Genomic DNA, 15731 nt, shown 5'->3' with positions numbered 1-15731 from the left:
GTTTGGTGACACAAATTCCCAGCAACTAGTTCTTCCAGTTATTTAATGAAATAATCACTAAATTGTTGTCGGCGTTGTTAACGGGGTGGGTGGCGGTGTGGGTGGCGCAGTGGGAGGGTGGCGTTGCTCTGAGCAACAGCAGCAGCTAACATTGCTTTGTATGTGTATGTGTGTGTGTGTGTGTGTGTGTGTGTGTGTGCTGCACAGTGTCGAACAAAAAAAGCAAGCAATTGGAAATGGAATTCCTGACTCGATGACTTTTGAGTACTGACTGCTGACTGCTAACTTACATCTTGCTGCTTTGGATTTCATTATCCTGCAGCCTTGTAAAGTCAGTGGCGTTGTATGAAATGCATCCACATGTATTGTATGTATTCGGATTTCTCTGTCGGCGTGTATGTATGTCACGCAGCTGGCAGCCAAGGTAAAAGTTCATTTTATGACCATATCAAGTATGTGAAATTATTTAATTCATTAAACACTTATTGTAAATGCACCTACATGCTGACTACGTATGTGGCAAGTGCTTGTAATCTGTAGTATAACGTACATACTCACACTCCCGCACACACGCACACATATGCAGTTAAATAGATATGTTGCATTGTCTTACCACCGCCTTGAGTCTTGCCACTGTCTGTCCTCTGGCATTCAAGCCACATTTTATGCAACGCTCAAACCATCTGGTCCATAAACTGCATACAGACTTTACCATTAACAACAACAACAATAACTGCAAGTAGCAAAAATAACAGCTTGTTGTGAACACAGTTTCAAATGTCGTCGTCCATCCAGCAACAAAACGTGTATGTATGTATACGATACGACCACTTTGCACAGCTTGAGTTAAGTGTAGAGAATAAAGTTTGACTTGAAATGGTCGTTGGTGCAACACTGTCGATTGCCAATTTGGCGTTTTAAGATAACCATTTTAGCGAAAATGAAACTTTAAACTGGCTAATATGCAAAGATATTATGTCGTTGGTGAGCGTTAGAAAGTTGCAAGTGGATTTTTCGGAAAATTTCTGGGTGAGATGGTAAGTGTATACTTTAATTGTTAGTGATACACATTTGGATTGGGCTGGGAGAGCTAGTTTTAAAAGAGTTCACTCGAACACCAAAGTAAGTAGGTGTTGTATACCCTGTGGCCCCAAGATCTGCATGTCCTTACAGGGCAATTTTGTCAACTCACCACGACCTTTCGGCGGACAATTGTCAATTCTGCCAAACTATATTCAACGCCATTTTCTGTCTTTCGAAAGACTAATTAAAAGATATGCCAGCGAAAAGGTCTTAGCATTATTCGATTTGTCTTTAACCACTGTTTTCGAAAAATGTAATTTTTAGCAATTTATAAATATTTTCGATTTACCATAATAAAATTTAGAAATGAAAACAAAAAATTATTTAAAACAAGTAATTTTTGAGCAAAAAAACAAAACCGATTTCAAAACTTATATAAAAATTTAAGATTATCAAGAACATAAATTGAAAAAAGAAAAAAATAAATGAATAAAAAAAGAAACAAATAGTTTCTAGAAATTAAATGAAGTTGAAATATTTTTCCTTTTAAAATAATAAAATCTAAAAATTTAACTACTACTGAAATTAAAAGAAGTATACCTAAGTTAATTCCAAAAAAAAAAATAATTGAAATTAAAAAAAATTAAAAAAAAAAATTAAAAATTAAAAATTAAAAGAAACATAAACTAAAAAAGAAAAAAACAACTCAATAAAAAAATAAATGAATACAAAAAATAAATTAATTAAAAATGGAAATAGTTTCTAAAAATTAAATGAAATCTATAAATTTAAAGAAATTTAAATTAACAATCAAATTAAAAAAAGAAAAAAATCCACTGCCATAGGATTCGAACCTCGGATCCCTCAAATGACACGCCAGTGCTTTGCAGATCAAAATGATATACATCTCCATTTGGAACATTGTCAAGTGCTTTCTGTCAAAAGAGCTTTTCACATTGCAAGTTGGCTACATAGCTTTTTTTGGCAAGTTTTCGTGCCAGAATAAACAGAGTCTTTCAAACTTTCTTACCTACTGACCTGCAATTGTCTTGCGAAAGGCTTGCAACTTAGGCAGAATAAATTAAAAAAAAAAAGAAAAAATAAATTAAAATAAAAGAAAAAATAATAGTTTCTAAAAATTAAATAAAACTGAAATATATTTGTCTATTTAAAACAATAAAATCTATATACTAAACGAAAATTAAATTAAAAAAAAAATACTTAAATAATAATTTATGTATATTTTATATTTAAAATAGTAAAATCTAAACAGGAGAAGAAAATTAAATTAGAAAAAATATTATTTAAAAAAAGAAAACAAAATTCCGCAGTCTGAGAATTCGAACCTCGGATCTCGCGAATGGCGCGCCAGTGCTTTGCTCACTCCGCCATTGCGATGTTGGAGGAGAGCAAAATAATATACATATATCCCCCATTTTCTTTCTGTGAAAGGAGCTTTTCATTAGAGTTGGGCACTTTAGTTCTTTTGAGTGAACCGTTCACTAGTTCTTTAGTTCATTTAGTTCAATTGACGAATACATTTACATATCGACACCTGAGTGGAAGATCGACCTATCTCGGCAGCCAGTTCGAAAACGCGCTATCTCAACATATTTTTAGTACATTTTCGGGAGAAATAGGGCGTTTTTTAATTCTGAGAAAGGTCGATCTTCCACTCATATTACTATCATACATATTACATACAAACAGAAAACTTTGGTAATTTGAATTGGCATTCATAAAAAACGTACATAAATATGTTTTCGTATAAATAAAATACAAATAAACGAGTTCCTACATAAAACAAAAATTTTAACAAATTGATATGATATAAGCAAATGTCTGTATGTACGATATGTAAACACTTACATATTGCTGTGCGAAAACATGAAATTAGAAAGCTTGTTTGATTTTAAGAGCATACAATATTTTCCATGCACCCGAAAAAAATCATTCGGAAGGAGGTCTTAAAACATATCTGTAAATATAGGTTTTTACGTCATACGTTCGTGCCAAGAATATTTGGATCGCGATCCAAAATGAGAAATAATAGGACTGAAAAATTTAGTTCATAGTCATGTGCTCAGTCAATACTTTCAAGTATTGATCGATATTCGGTACCGATTTAAAAAATATCCAATACTCTCGATACTCGGTACCGAAGCATTTAGGTTTCGAATAAAAGCGCACATAGGTCCAAATATGGGAAAAACGGTTCAGGGGAGACTCGCCAATCAAAACCCGAATGTAGGAGGGAATAGAGCTTTTAATACTGATTCAAATCAAAGATGCATGTATGTATGGCGGTTCGAGGCAAGAATGCAGAGAAACTCTTACTTGTTTGAAGCATTTTTATTCCAGTTGAATCGGACGACATCATTTTTGTAGGCCTGGGGCAGATTCTGTAACCAGTTAGCGACAATTTTCGAATCGGTATCGGTTTTGTTAACGTATGATATGAAATATTTTTACGTTACAGAATCACCCCCTGAAAGGCTTCTTCATCCGTCAAAGCATTTTTAATGAACGTTGGATCGACTAAGGTTGAAACTGACAAAATAATATTTCTCTGTTGCGATAAGTTCAAGCTAAGAAAGTTTTTTCTAAACTTGAAATGCATCTAATGGCGAAGGTTTAATGCAAAGAATCGGTATCGGGCACCGAAAGGGAAGTATTGGGTATCGAAATCTTTTTTAAGTATTGGGTACCGACAATTCAGCACATCACTATTAGTTCAATGAAAAGACCGAACTAGTTCATTGAGATGAACTAGTTCTTAAGTTCATTTCGTTAAAGAACTACCCAAGCCTACTTTTCACCATGAAAGCTGTCAAGGGAGGGTTCGGAGTGCATTAGAGCAGGTTAAAGTCTACACGCATTTTAAATGAGGTTGCCACCATCTACTCAAAATAATTTAAAAATGTTATCATGAAGAAATGTTAAAATAATGAGTATGCAATAAAATACCTGTTGGAGCACTTTGTCTTACAACTAATAGTGGTATGGCTGCCAACTGTATTTAAGTACCAATTGTCTATAAAATTTTTAAATTACATATGTATGTCCAAAAAATATTCCAATTTATATTGACGCTTCTTCTTTTCTCGTCTTTCAGGTAAGCAAATTATTTGGCATTAACATTTTAATTGGTAAATAGACTAGTAAGTATCAAAAGGTATGAATTAAAAAAATATTCGATTGAAAGGCAGTTATTGGAAATGCTTCCATTTTAAAGAGTACGACAAAAGATGAACTTTCGATTAAAGATACATTTTTCTTGGTAGTAAAATACATATGTGTTTTAAAGTCGACGAATTAAGCGCTTAACGCGCTTTTCAGCAATAGATCCAATATATTTTAGGTACCCTGATAAGAAAAAACATGTCAATTATTTAGGCTCAGTCCGATCTCTCATATTAAACGGCTATGTACTATAACGCGAATGCCTACATCCTTTGGCTTGCTGGGATTATAATCCTTAAAGAGCTATTGTGACATAACGATAAATATATCGATAAACGCAACTATTGAAATTTAAATATATCGATAACATTTATTTATTTATTTTATTTAATAATCTATACAACAAAAATTTGTTATATAAATACATGGGAACGCAGCACTGGCTACGAGGCCTTCAGCCGCCTTATTAATAATTTGTTTAGTTTTTTAGTAAAATTTTCTTAACGTCTACTTAGTAATTAGATCAAATAAATTTTAATAAATCATTGTCCTTTAGGAAAGTGTATATCAGGAGAATGTTGTTTTCAGATGGTACACTCAACGCTTGCTTTAGGTCACTGGTGCACAGCGCTGGCAGAGCTTCCAATACAAGTGAAAAATTTTTGTCTCAGTATGTGTGTACTCAAAAAAACAACTTGCGCATGAACTGCTTACTGCATGAAGTGCGAACACAAACTGGCTGGCTGCTAGCGTCACAAAAGTTCGGTAGCTTCGTACACACGACTTGTACGTGAAAGCCGAGTGGCTCCATTTGGCTCACGTGTGCACCACTGCTTTAGGTCAATGTTATTTGTGGAGCTTGAATTATCAAATAAGGACAAAGCCAGAGAATAAATCGTACTGATGCTGTGCTGCCGCAAAGAGGACATGAAGATGGAGAACCGCCAGTTAGCAGATGTGCGTGTGTTAGTATGGTATGACCTATCCTGATGCGAACGTATGGTCTGATGATGTTTGCCTTCAGCGTTGATGGGAACATCGGCTGTATCCGTTTGGAGTTAAATATGGTGTAATTGGTAATATATTTGTCAATTCATAGTGTTAATAAATTAATCGATAGCGACATCTATAAGAACAGAAATCATTGACATTTTATCGACAAAGCTTGAGTCAAAAAACAATTATATAATAATAATCGATTGCGACTTCGATAGAAATTTAAAAATGTCGATAAATGTGTTGTTTATAATGTTATTAAATAGTCGATAACGATATCTATAAGAATAGAAATCATCGACATTTTATCAACAAAGCTTTTAATCATCAAAAAAACGATTATGGCGTAACGATAAATATATTGAGAAAAGTATCGACGGAAATTTGAATATTTCGTTGAAAGTGGTAATGAATAAATCGATATTTAAGGATCGATTGCCACATTGATATAAATTTAAATGTGTCGACAAATGTGCTGATGATGTTATTAAATTAGTCGATAGCGACATTTATAAGAACAGAAGTCATCGAAATTTCATGAACAAAGCTTTTAATACACAAAAGGGAATTATTACGTAACGATTAATATATCGATGAATGTATCGCAGGAAATTTGAAAATATCGATACTTATTAATTTATTTGGTCTACAGAAAAATGTTGATTCAAGGCTAATCGACAACGACATAATTTCAAGAAGTCTATCGATATCCGTAAAATATTGGTAGCAGTATAGTGGAATATGAATGTGCATCAGTAAATAAAAATATCAACAGTCAACACATCTGTAACTAAATCGATAAGGAATGATTAAATCCGTAGATATTTCGAGCTATGAGTAATCGATAACGACATAATCTTAATATATCGATATACATATGCAAATGTTGTTAACGATACATAGAACGATAAAAATATCGATAACTGCATAGTTGAGACTCTTTATCGATTGATAAGTGATAATGATGACCATTAATCAATAGATAAAACTAACGGTAGGCAGCGTAATGGTGACTAAATCGATTAATAAATCAATAACGAATGCGAGAAACATGTAAAACTATGTAAATTTATGTTCACAGTCCTGTTAATTTCCACTTTCATGTTATTCAAGTTTTAAATATTATTTTCCTTTGCATTCGCTGCCATATCCCACATTCCCGCACACAAAACCACTAAACAAATACTCTTCTATGCACCTATGCACCGCCACGGAGTAGAATTGGAAATGGCGCGATACTAAGCGACAATGCATTGCCAAATGTCGCCTTTTGTGCGGCCTTGTACGTTGGCCAACAAACAAACGAGAAAAAGCCGCAAATCGCACGGCCTCGACCTGAAAGGCAGCGCAATCTAACGCTAGCACAGAAAGCTTTGCGGTAGCAGAATTGCTAAGAAATTCTCATACAATAGATAGGCAGTTGGACAATAGGTACGTAGATGTGGTCTGATATGCCCCAGAGGCGCGAGCGGCGTGTATGAGTGGCGATGCGGCTGATTGCCAAGCTACATAAATATTAATGCGATGATACCTTTGCTGCTGCTGGGGCTGCTGCGGTAGCGCTACGTCTACCCAGCATTATCAACGCAATCAGCAGCAGCAGTGGCAGCCACATTTTGGCGCATACAATTAAAAGCAAAGTGCACGTTTATCTGCTTGTCACAAGTGATGGCTATAGTGGTTGGCGATGATGCCGCCAACCACATGTCCTTCGTGCAATACGCTGGCACTTTTAATTGTGTGCACTGAACTACATGTGTGTGAGTGTGTGTGTGTGTGCGCGTAGATATTCTATGGTAACACACTTACTAATCATCCCACCACTGCACCAACCACCAACCACCTACCACTCTCTCTCCCTCCCTCTTTTTGTCTCACCCCCGTCTACCAGACGCATCCACCGACTATTCTGCTTATAAATAGTGCACTAATAACATGAATGACATTTGTCTTTATGCGATAATCTTATTAAACAGACCAAGTGGCCGAGCGTGCAGCATACGAGCGAGGAGAGGGACAAAATGTTTTGGCTGTTGATGTGGCAACATGTAAGCGAACAATGATTCCAGCCTCGGCAGGCCTTTACTGCCCAGCTCCACTCAGCACTCAGTGCAGAGTTTAATCCCTATTTTCTGGTTTTCGTTATTGTTGTTGTGGCATAATATTTTGCTGCTGCTGATGCTGCTGCTGCGCGCTATGATCTTCGAGCTGCTTTATCTTCATATTGTCAGCACGTTGTTGCAACACATTTGGTCAGGCAGGCTTGCGTAATGACAGTTGAATGGAGACCAAATGTAGTAGCTGCAATTGAGGCAACGGTGTGGCGGGCAGATGGTGAAGGGAACGGCAAGTAAGGAGAAATCGCATTAATGCGTCGACTGCACGACTGCTCACGTCGGCCTATTTGTATAGTTGGCTGCTGTACTGCTGCCACAGTATCTCGCATGCAACACTGATTTGTTGCCGCAAATGTCGGAGGGGATCCAACTAAAGTTCGCCGATAGTGTGAAAATATTTTTCTGAGCAATACTTTTTTACCAGTTTAGGGGCTTGATGGTTTCTCCAGTTCTCTATCCAGTAACGCAATTTGCGATATTAATCAAAGGAAGACTTGTTTTTCAAAAGGGTTCGAACGAAATTGCTATACTTTTTTTGATACCAGAAATCGAATATTTTAACGAAATTTTTTTTTTGTTATTCTTTTTAATTTGAGTTTATTTCATACCTTTTGGTTTGCCCGGGGAAAGATTTGCTAACTGAAGTTATCGTGCGCGGCTTTTACAAGGATTTTAAAGCAATTTTTTCCTGGCAGGTTGCCAGATTTCTCAGTTTGTGCTATTTCTTAATACCAAGGTGTTTTATTCGGTACTGCCATATGTATTTGAAATCCAAAAATATTTTAACCGTTGACAAATTACTTCTAAGCATGTTTGCCGTTGTTGGGTAATGCTGCTTTATTTATTTATCAGGGTTACCATATATTTTTTAGACACAAAAAACATTAACTAAGCATGGTTGCGTTTGTCCAAACAAAATTTTATATAATTTTTTTCCTTTCAAAGTATGTTTCAAATGTCACGAAATGCAGTTTAATTTTTTTACTATGCCTGTCATATAAAATTTTAACAAAAAAAATCTTCTGAAGACGGATGCCATTGCTTAAAAAAATTTGTTTACATACTTTTTTTTATTTTCGTAATGTCTTATGAAATGTAGATCAATTTATTTTTGTCAAGGTTGCCATATGACAAAAAATTGCTTCTAAGCAGGGTTCCCATTGCTCAAAATAATTGGTTTAAATAATTTTTTTTACTAGATATCGTATTATTTTATGAATGTTGAGAAATTCTGTTTAATTTTTTTATCAGGGCTGCCGCATTGATTTTTCACAAAGAAATTTTTTATAAGCAGGGTTGCCACTGTTAAATTATATTTTTGGTATATTTTTGATTTCCGTAGTATTTTGTAAATGTAATAAAAGCAGCTGCAATACACTACATATTTTCTAATTTTTGTAGTAAAATATGTTTGTCTGTTTACCTTCAAACAAAGGTGTGTTTGTGCACAGAGTTGCCATGGTTGCACAAAATAAAAAAGATATCATCTAAGCCTATTGTTCTTCTATAAGACTCCATTGTCTTAGAAATAATGCCTTTAACGGAAGTATAGTGAATATCTTGACTAGAGTTGCCTTCAACGCGAATTTGTGCTTTAATAATTTAGAATTTGCCGAAACAAGCAAAATTAGTTAAAGGTTGATAACAAAATGCTGCTAATGTTGTACATTATTTGACAGTGTTACCACACACATTTTTGGTAAACAGTACATCTAATTTTTTTTAATTTATAAATATTTTTTTTTATACAAAAGAATAAAATTTTAACATTTTACTTTAAAGTACATGACCATGTGGACAGGGTTACCTTAACTATAAATTTTTATAAGAAAATAAATAAATTAAAAGTACTTTGAAATTTCCAACAGATGATTAATTAAAAAAAATATTTAAATATAAATCAGTGTTAAGTAGAGTAACAATATCGTTATCAAATAAAAGAGAAAATTCTGTAGAATTAGGAAAGAAAAAAACTTATGGAACGTAAGGACGAATTTGTATTGAAAATGTTCTATAAAAATTTATCCTTCATTATCCTTGAACATTTGCAATATTTATAAAAAAATTACGTGTTAAGTACTAATAAGCACTCGACCATAACCTAAAATTTCATCCTGCTAACTTTATTAGTTTGAAAAATAAAATTAGTTAACCCTTTCAGGACCACGGGAAGCATGTTTCCCAAAAAGCTACTCCACACAAATACAGAAAGTTGTACATTTCTAGTAGTTCTATATATATTTTCCGTTTTTAAATTTATAATTCTTTTTATTGGAGTTTATTTAAAAAAAAAAAAAACAAATTTACAAAATTATATTTCAAGAAAAAAATTTACAAGATCACATGAGTTAGAAAGAAATTGTTTTGTAAAAAAATACATGTTTACCCAAGTGAGAAACAAATTACGGTTAAAAGTTATTTTTAGAAATAATAGGGAAAGTTTTTTTCGGAAAATATCATTTGAGGGAGAAAACATTTTTTAAAGATTTTTTTTTTTTCGAAGAAAAGAGAAAAACGTAATATCTACTAAAATTTTATTATATAAAAATACTATTTTCATTGAAAAAAAGATTATTTTTGTGCAAAAAAATATTTATTTTTTTGGAAAAAAGGCTCTCATTTTTATTTTTAACCGACTTCAAATAAGGAGAAGGTTATCACTTCGTCGGAATACTTTTTTTTTTTAATTTTTATATGGGAATTGAAGTCGGTTTGGTTTTTTTGCTGAAAAATTACTTGTTCTAAAATAATGGTTATTATTTTTTTTTATTTAAGGAAATGAATTTTTAGTTGATATTAAGGAAATTTTTTAGAAGAAAATTATGTTTTTTTTTATAATTTTATTATTTTTTTTATATCAGAATTTAATTTTTTGGCGCTCGACGAATCACAACTTACAAATAAACTCGTGAGGGTTTTTTTTTTTAAATATTATATGGACTTATGGGCCCGAAAGCATTAAAAGAGCATTTCCTATACCCATTCGTCCTTGTGAACCAAAAGACTTTTTTTGTTTTTTAATTTTACAGAACATTATCTTTCATTTCATACCCATATTGTCATTCGAAATTGCACGAAATTTTTTAAATAATTTTTTAAAATGCTCATTTCTTTGAAAACTAAAGTACTTTTAAAAAAATCCCGACGTCAAAGAGAAACAACAAAAATGTAGATTACTATATTTCGTCCATAGCTGCACAAGTATATTGACTGTTTCATGTGTTTTGAAAATTTTTCGATTTTTGTCGCACGGTGTAACCTAAAGTGCGTATGCACTTATACGTATATGCACATGCGTGCGTGCTGCATCTGCTTTACCATATTCCTACAATAAGTAGCTATCTACCTTCTGCCCAGCTTTATCCTTCGCTTACTCGACGTTGCACCGCAATAACTGCAGCATTAAGTATAGCTTTATGTTACTGTTGCCTCGCCGGCCTGACTTGTCTGTCCATTAAAAGCGTCCAAATGCAAAAGCTACACATCTACAATGCAAAGGCGAAAGCAACAACAATATGCAACTATAAAGCCATGCTGGCGGCCGCCTGGGCTGCCATTTGTCGTCGGCTAACAATCGCCCGATCAACTTGTACGCTCGCACAGTGTATCCTCTCGCATGCAATACGCAGCAGCTGTTGTTGTTGTTGTTGTTGTTGTTGGTCTGCTGTACTTTCAATCCGGTGCGGTTGAGTTTTACTTGCATTTGGTTGCACTTGTTTCGTATGCGGTCGGTTTGCTTGTGTTTGCAATGTGCAACTGGATGCGTTTCTATGCGTGTGTGTGCCAGATTACCGGAAATTGACGAGAGGAAGCGATTAATTAATGAATTGCTTCTGAGTTTACGTGCTGAGGTATGAAATTTGTAGCCAATATTTTGAGGCCAATGGGGCAAAAGCAGCAACAGCGTAAAGCCATCAGCGTCATCATGACACATCAGCCTCTCAGCATCTGCTGCGTCAGCCCTCAAGCAAGGAGTAAGTAGTAGGCACTGATAGCAGCAAGGAATATATGTACATATGTACATATAGTGCCACGCCAATTGCAACCGACAATACATTATGCTGCTGTTCAAATGTGGCAACTTTGGTTGCACCGCCAATGAAATATTCAAACATTCAAACATTGTGGCTACTTAATCATCTTGCTACTTGCTCACGCTGCGGCTATGCGCCGCCGCCTTATGCCTTGCACCCGAGTATATCTGCCTTTGTATTAGTAGATACTTGTTTGGTTGTTGCTGCTGTTGTTGTTTTTGCTCCAACTTTGTTTACCTACTCCTTGCCAACCACATACTCGGTATTACTACATACTTACTACTAGTGGCAATATTTTGTCCATATTGTTGCACGATAAGTTTAATGTTGCGGCTGAGCTTTGAATAGTTCCTGATTACAACTTTTCTTATTGTGTACTCATTTGGGAAAGCATTAACCAAGATTTATACAAATATGCATACATATGTACATATATGTACGTATGCCATATGAAGGCATATCGATGCAAGAAATGTTTTGCTAATCAAACTTTAAATAACGTTGTTGTGGCATACGCACCAGCATGTGAAGCTTTGAATATTGAAATTACATATTTAGTAATTCAGATTGATAAATCGATTTGTATACATATATTTAGCTAAGGGTCATTTATCGGCTCAGGACGTTAGGACTTTAGCTTCATTAACTACCATGTACCAAAGTATCTAGCGGCTTTGTCTTTATTAAATACTGGATAAAAAACCATTTAGTACTTATGACTTGATTAAATACTAAATACTTGCTATTTGCACAGTGCAAAAATTGAGGATTTTCGAAATTATTTTGGGGTTTTCGAGACCGCTTCGGGATGTTTAGTAACTCCAAGCTATATCGAGATTTTAGAGACTGTTTCGGACTTTTGGGACTATTTCAGGATTTTCGCTATTCTGGGGATTGTATTTCGGGATTTTCGAGACTACTTCAAGATTTTTAAGGTTTTCCGTATTCTCGGGACTATTTTGGGATTTTCAACACTACTTCGATATTTTTAGGACTTTCGGGACTACTTCGGAATTTTCCGAATTATTTCACGATTTTCGGTATTCGACGAACTGTTTTGGGTCTTTCGAGACTACTTCGAGGTTTCTAGAATTTTTGGGGTTCTCTTAACTATTTTGGAGTTTCGAGACTGATTCGAAATTTTTAGGATTCTACGTGCTATTTGGGTTTTATCGAGACTAAATATATCGATTAATGCATCGATAAATATATGAATAATATCGACTAATAAATCGGTAACAATATTGATAAATATAACCAATGCAAAAGCGAAAAAATTACCTATAGATATATCTCGATAACAACATCGATAAATATAACCAGAGAAATATCGATAAAATTATCTATAGATATATTGATATCTAGACTATTAAATATAAAGAAATTTCAGAAATAGTCCCGAAGTGGTCGCGACAATTTTGAAAACAGCCCGGGAAACCCGAATTAGTCCCGAGAATCACGAACTAGTCTAGAAAATCCTGATTTTCACCCGAGAATCCAGAAAACCTCTAGAAATCCTAAATATTTCCCAAATTGAGGTGAGGTATGGTGAGTTTCGGTAAGGTGTGGTGAGAACGGGTGTGGTGAATTTAAGCGTGGTAGGATCAGGTGTGGTGAGTTTAAGTGAGGTGTGTGAGTTGATTGGAAGTGAGTTGAGGTTAGGTGTAGTGAGTTGTGGTAAGCTGAGTATAAGGTAATTGTTTAAATTTTTCCTAAATCAAAGATTATTTACTTTGTAAGCATTTAGCCATCAAAAAAGTACCTTAGCAGTTTAGTGAAAGTATTTTGCATCTCCAAAATACCTTAGTACGTTGGACCAAAGTATTTAGAGCCTGCTAAATACTTTAATTTTTTGCACCGAGTTTTTTTTTACTTTACTTTCTCACAGTTCCTGAATACCTAAGTATTTTTTACTTAAGTATCTAGCAAACTCCTAAATACATATACGACTTCACTCTAACCAATACCAGGATAACAAAAAACTTATTTGCTGAAAATGTTTTTAGAGCGGTGATGGGCATCGCCTTGCCCGCGGGCAAAGCTATTTTAAGCTTTCTATAAATTGCGTATAGGCGCGTCTAGTGTAAAAGCTCTCTCTGCCCATGCCCGTTTTAGAGTACTTAAAGAAATCGTGCAGATAAGTACTTACATATGTATGTGCCGACAGAAGTTACTTAAAATGTGTCCTTCCATGAATTCTGGCAACTGTCTTACAACTCACCACAGTCTTTCGAAAGACAAAAGTCTTTCCTAAGAAAATTATCAATTCTAGCAACTATATTGAAAGCTCTTTACTGTCTTTCGAAAGACTAATTGAAATATCTGCTAAAGAGGTGGTCTTAGCGTTATGCTGTTCACCTTTTCGCCATAAGTTTAAAAAAAAATATAAAAAATATAAAATTTATACATATGTATTTCTTTTTAAAACAAAAAAAAATTATAAATAAAAGAATATTAAATTAAAAACGGAAAACAAATTATCAAAAAAGAAGGAAATAGTAGATACTTAAAAATTAAACTATGGTAAAGAATTTTAAGAATTTAAGAAAAATTAAAAAAAAAACAATAAAATAATTGAATAAGATCCTAAAAGTTAAATGAAAAAAAGATAAATATTTTTCTTTTTAAAACAACATAATATAAAAACGAAAAGAAATTAAAATCAACAAAAGAATAGTATGTTAAATTTTAAAAAAGAAAAAATAAATAAAATAACTTTCTAAAGAGTAAATGGCATTACAAAAAAAAAATATATTTTGCACAATAAAATCTAAAAAATTTAAGAAAAGAAACTTTTACTAAAAAAAAAAAAAATTATTTAAAAATAAAAAAACTTACTTCCTAAAAATTAAACCAAATTAAAAAATACTTTTTAAACTAATAACTATCAAGCCATTAAAGAAAATTAAATAAAAAAGAAATTGAATTAAAATACATAACATAAGTTTTTCAAAATTGAATTGAATTAAAAAATGTATATTTCCTTTATGAAAATAAAATTAATCGGAAAAGTCCGATCTCTCGATTGGCACGCCTTGCCTTGCTCGCTCGGCTATTGCGACGTTGGAGTGACGTGAACTGAATGATATATGTATAAGTGCTTTCTCTCAAAATAGCTTTTCACCACGAGTTGTGAATGAGAATGTGCTGGAATAACAAAAGTCTTTCGAACTATCTTGCCATCTATCTTTCATCTGTTTTATGCAAGACTTTTTACCATCTTAGCCAGAATTGTGCAGTTAGTTTGTACAACCTAAATTTACTGAATTTTTTATTCATTCTTGTCAAACACTATGGCTCAACAGCAGTTGGCTATCCATAGCGCTTTGTATTGTCTTAGCATAAAACATGAAAAGCTTGCCTCAAAATCATAAATTCCATCACAATTTTCTGGCTCTTCAAATAAATGTTCCCTTGGCTTGCATTTCAACCGCACCGCTGCCAGATCCCACTCTTCAACACTGGCCCGTTTGTGCTTGGTACATTTGGTTTTACGCGTCATAAAACAATTTTCAATTGAATGCGTAATTTATTTTCGAATAGCATAAAATTGAATTATGCATAATTGGAAAGTATCTCCTTTCATACACACGCATTACACCACTACTTACATAGCTTTAGCATTAGCTCATATTTTTTTTCCAACGCGGCTATTTAGCTGAGGCCGAATAGGACAGCATGCAACCAAAAGCAATGAATGCATTTGTAAACAGGGTATGCCTATTTGCATGTGATTCCCACATGACCCCACCATAATTTAGTATTTACCATGATAGATGTACATAGAGGAGTCCAGAGGTCAATGCGAACAAACAAGTAAAACCATATTTTTTTTCCTATTCTACATTTCACGAGCACTGAAACATTATTTTTATAGAGCGAAAAAAAACGAAATTTGTACACACATGCATACATACATATACTATGTAATGTAGGGTTACGCGTGTTGAATGTTGCATGCATTTATCACTAAAAATTCCATAGCATTATTGTAACAACTACAATTAGAGCAAGGTTTATTTAGGCTATGACAAGTGGCTTGGCGCTTCAATAGCGACTTCAAATGCTGTTGTGGCAAACAACAAAGGTCATAATTGAAATTAAATTAAATGAAAAATTGCTGCAAGAATAGTCACTACATGTAAGGCCCTAATAAGTCATTGTGGGTGTACTAGTTAAAAAGTAATCGACAGAAACGGAATGTGCTCGCCAGCGAGGTCAGCTGATGAGCGAATGGCCACCAGAAAGCAGGCGCCGCTGATGGTAATGTTTGGGCCGCCATCACTTATAGCTTTAACATACTGGCAGATCAATCGTTTGTTTCCTGCTTAAGTCGGGCAAAAGCTCCCTTAAAAGTCTGGACATCTGATCACCTATT

At 33.9% G+C, this 15731-nt stretch overlaps 1 protein-coding gene across 1 annotated transcript in view; it reads left to right on the top strand.

The window, feature by feature from the left end:
- Positions 1 to 15731, top strand: part of Sema1a (semaphorin 1a) — a 441797-nt gene that overhangs the window by 27256 nt on the left and 398810 nt on the right. The window lies entirely within an intron of this gene.

This window comes from Rhagoletis zephyria, unplaced genomic scaffold, assembly GCF_001687245.7.
Source record: "Rhagoletis zephyria isolate East Lansing unplaced genomic scaffold, Rhagoletis_zephyria_1.1 Rzeph_scaffold_00028, whole genome shotgun sequence".
Lineage (NCBI taxonomy): Eukaryota > Metazoa > Arthropoda > Insecta > Diptera > Tephritidae > Rhagoletis > Rhagoletis zephyria.
Note: the sequence above shows the minus strand (reverse complement) of the source record. Positions and strands in the feature narration are given on the sequence as shown.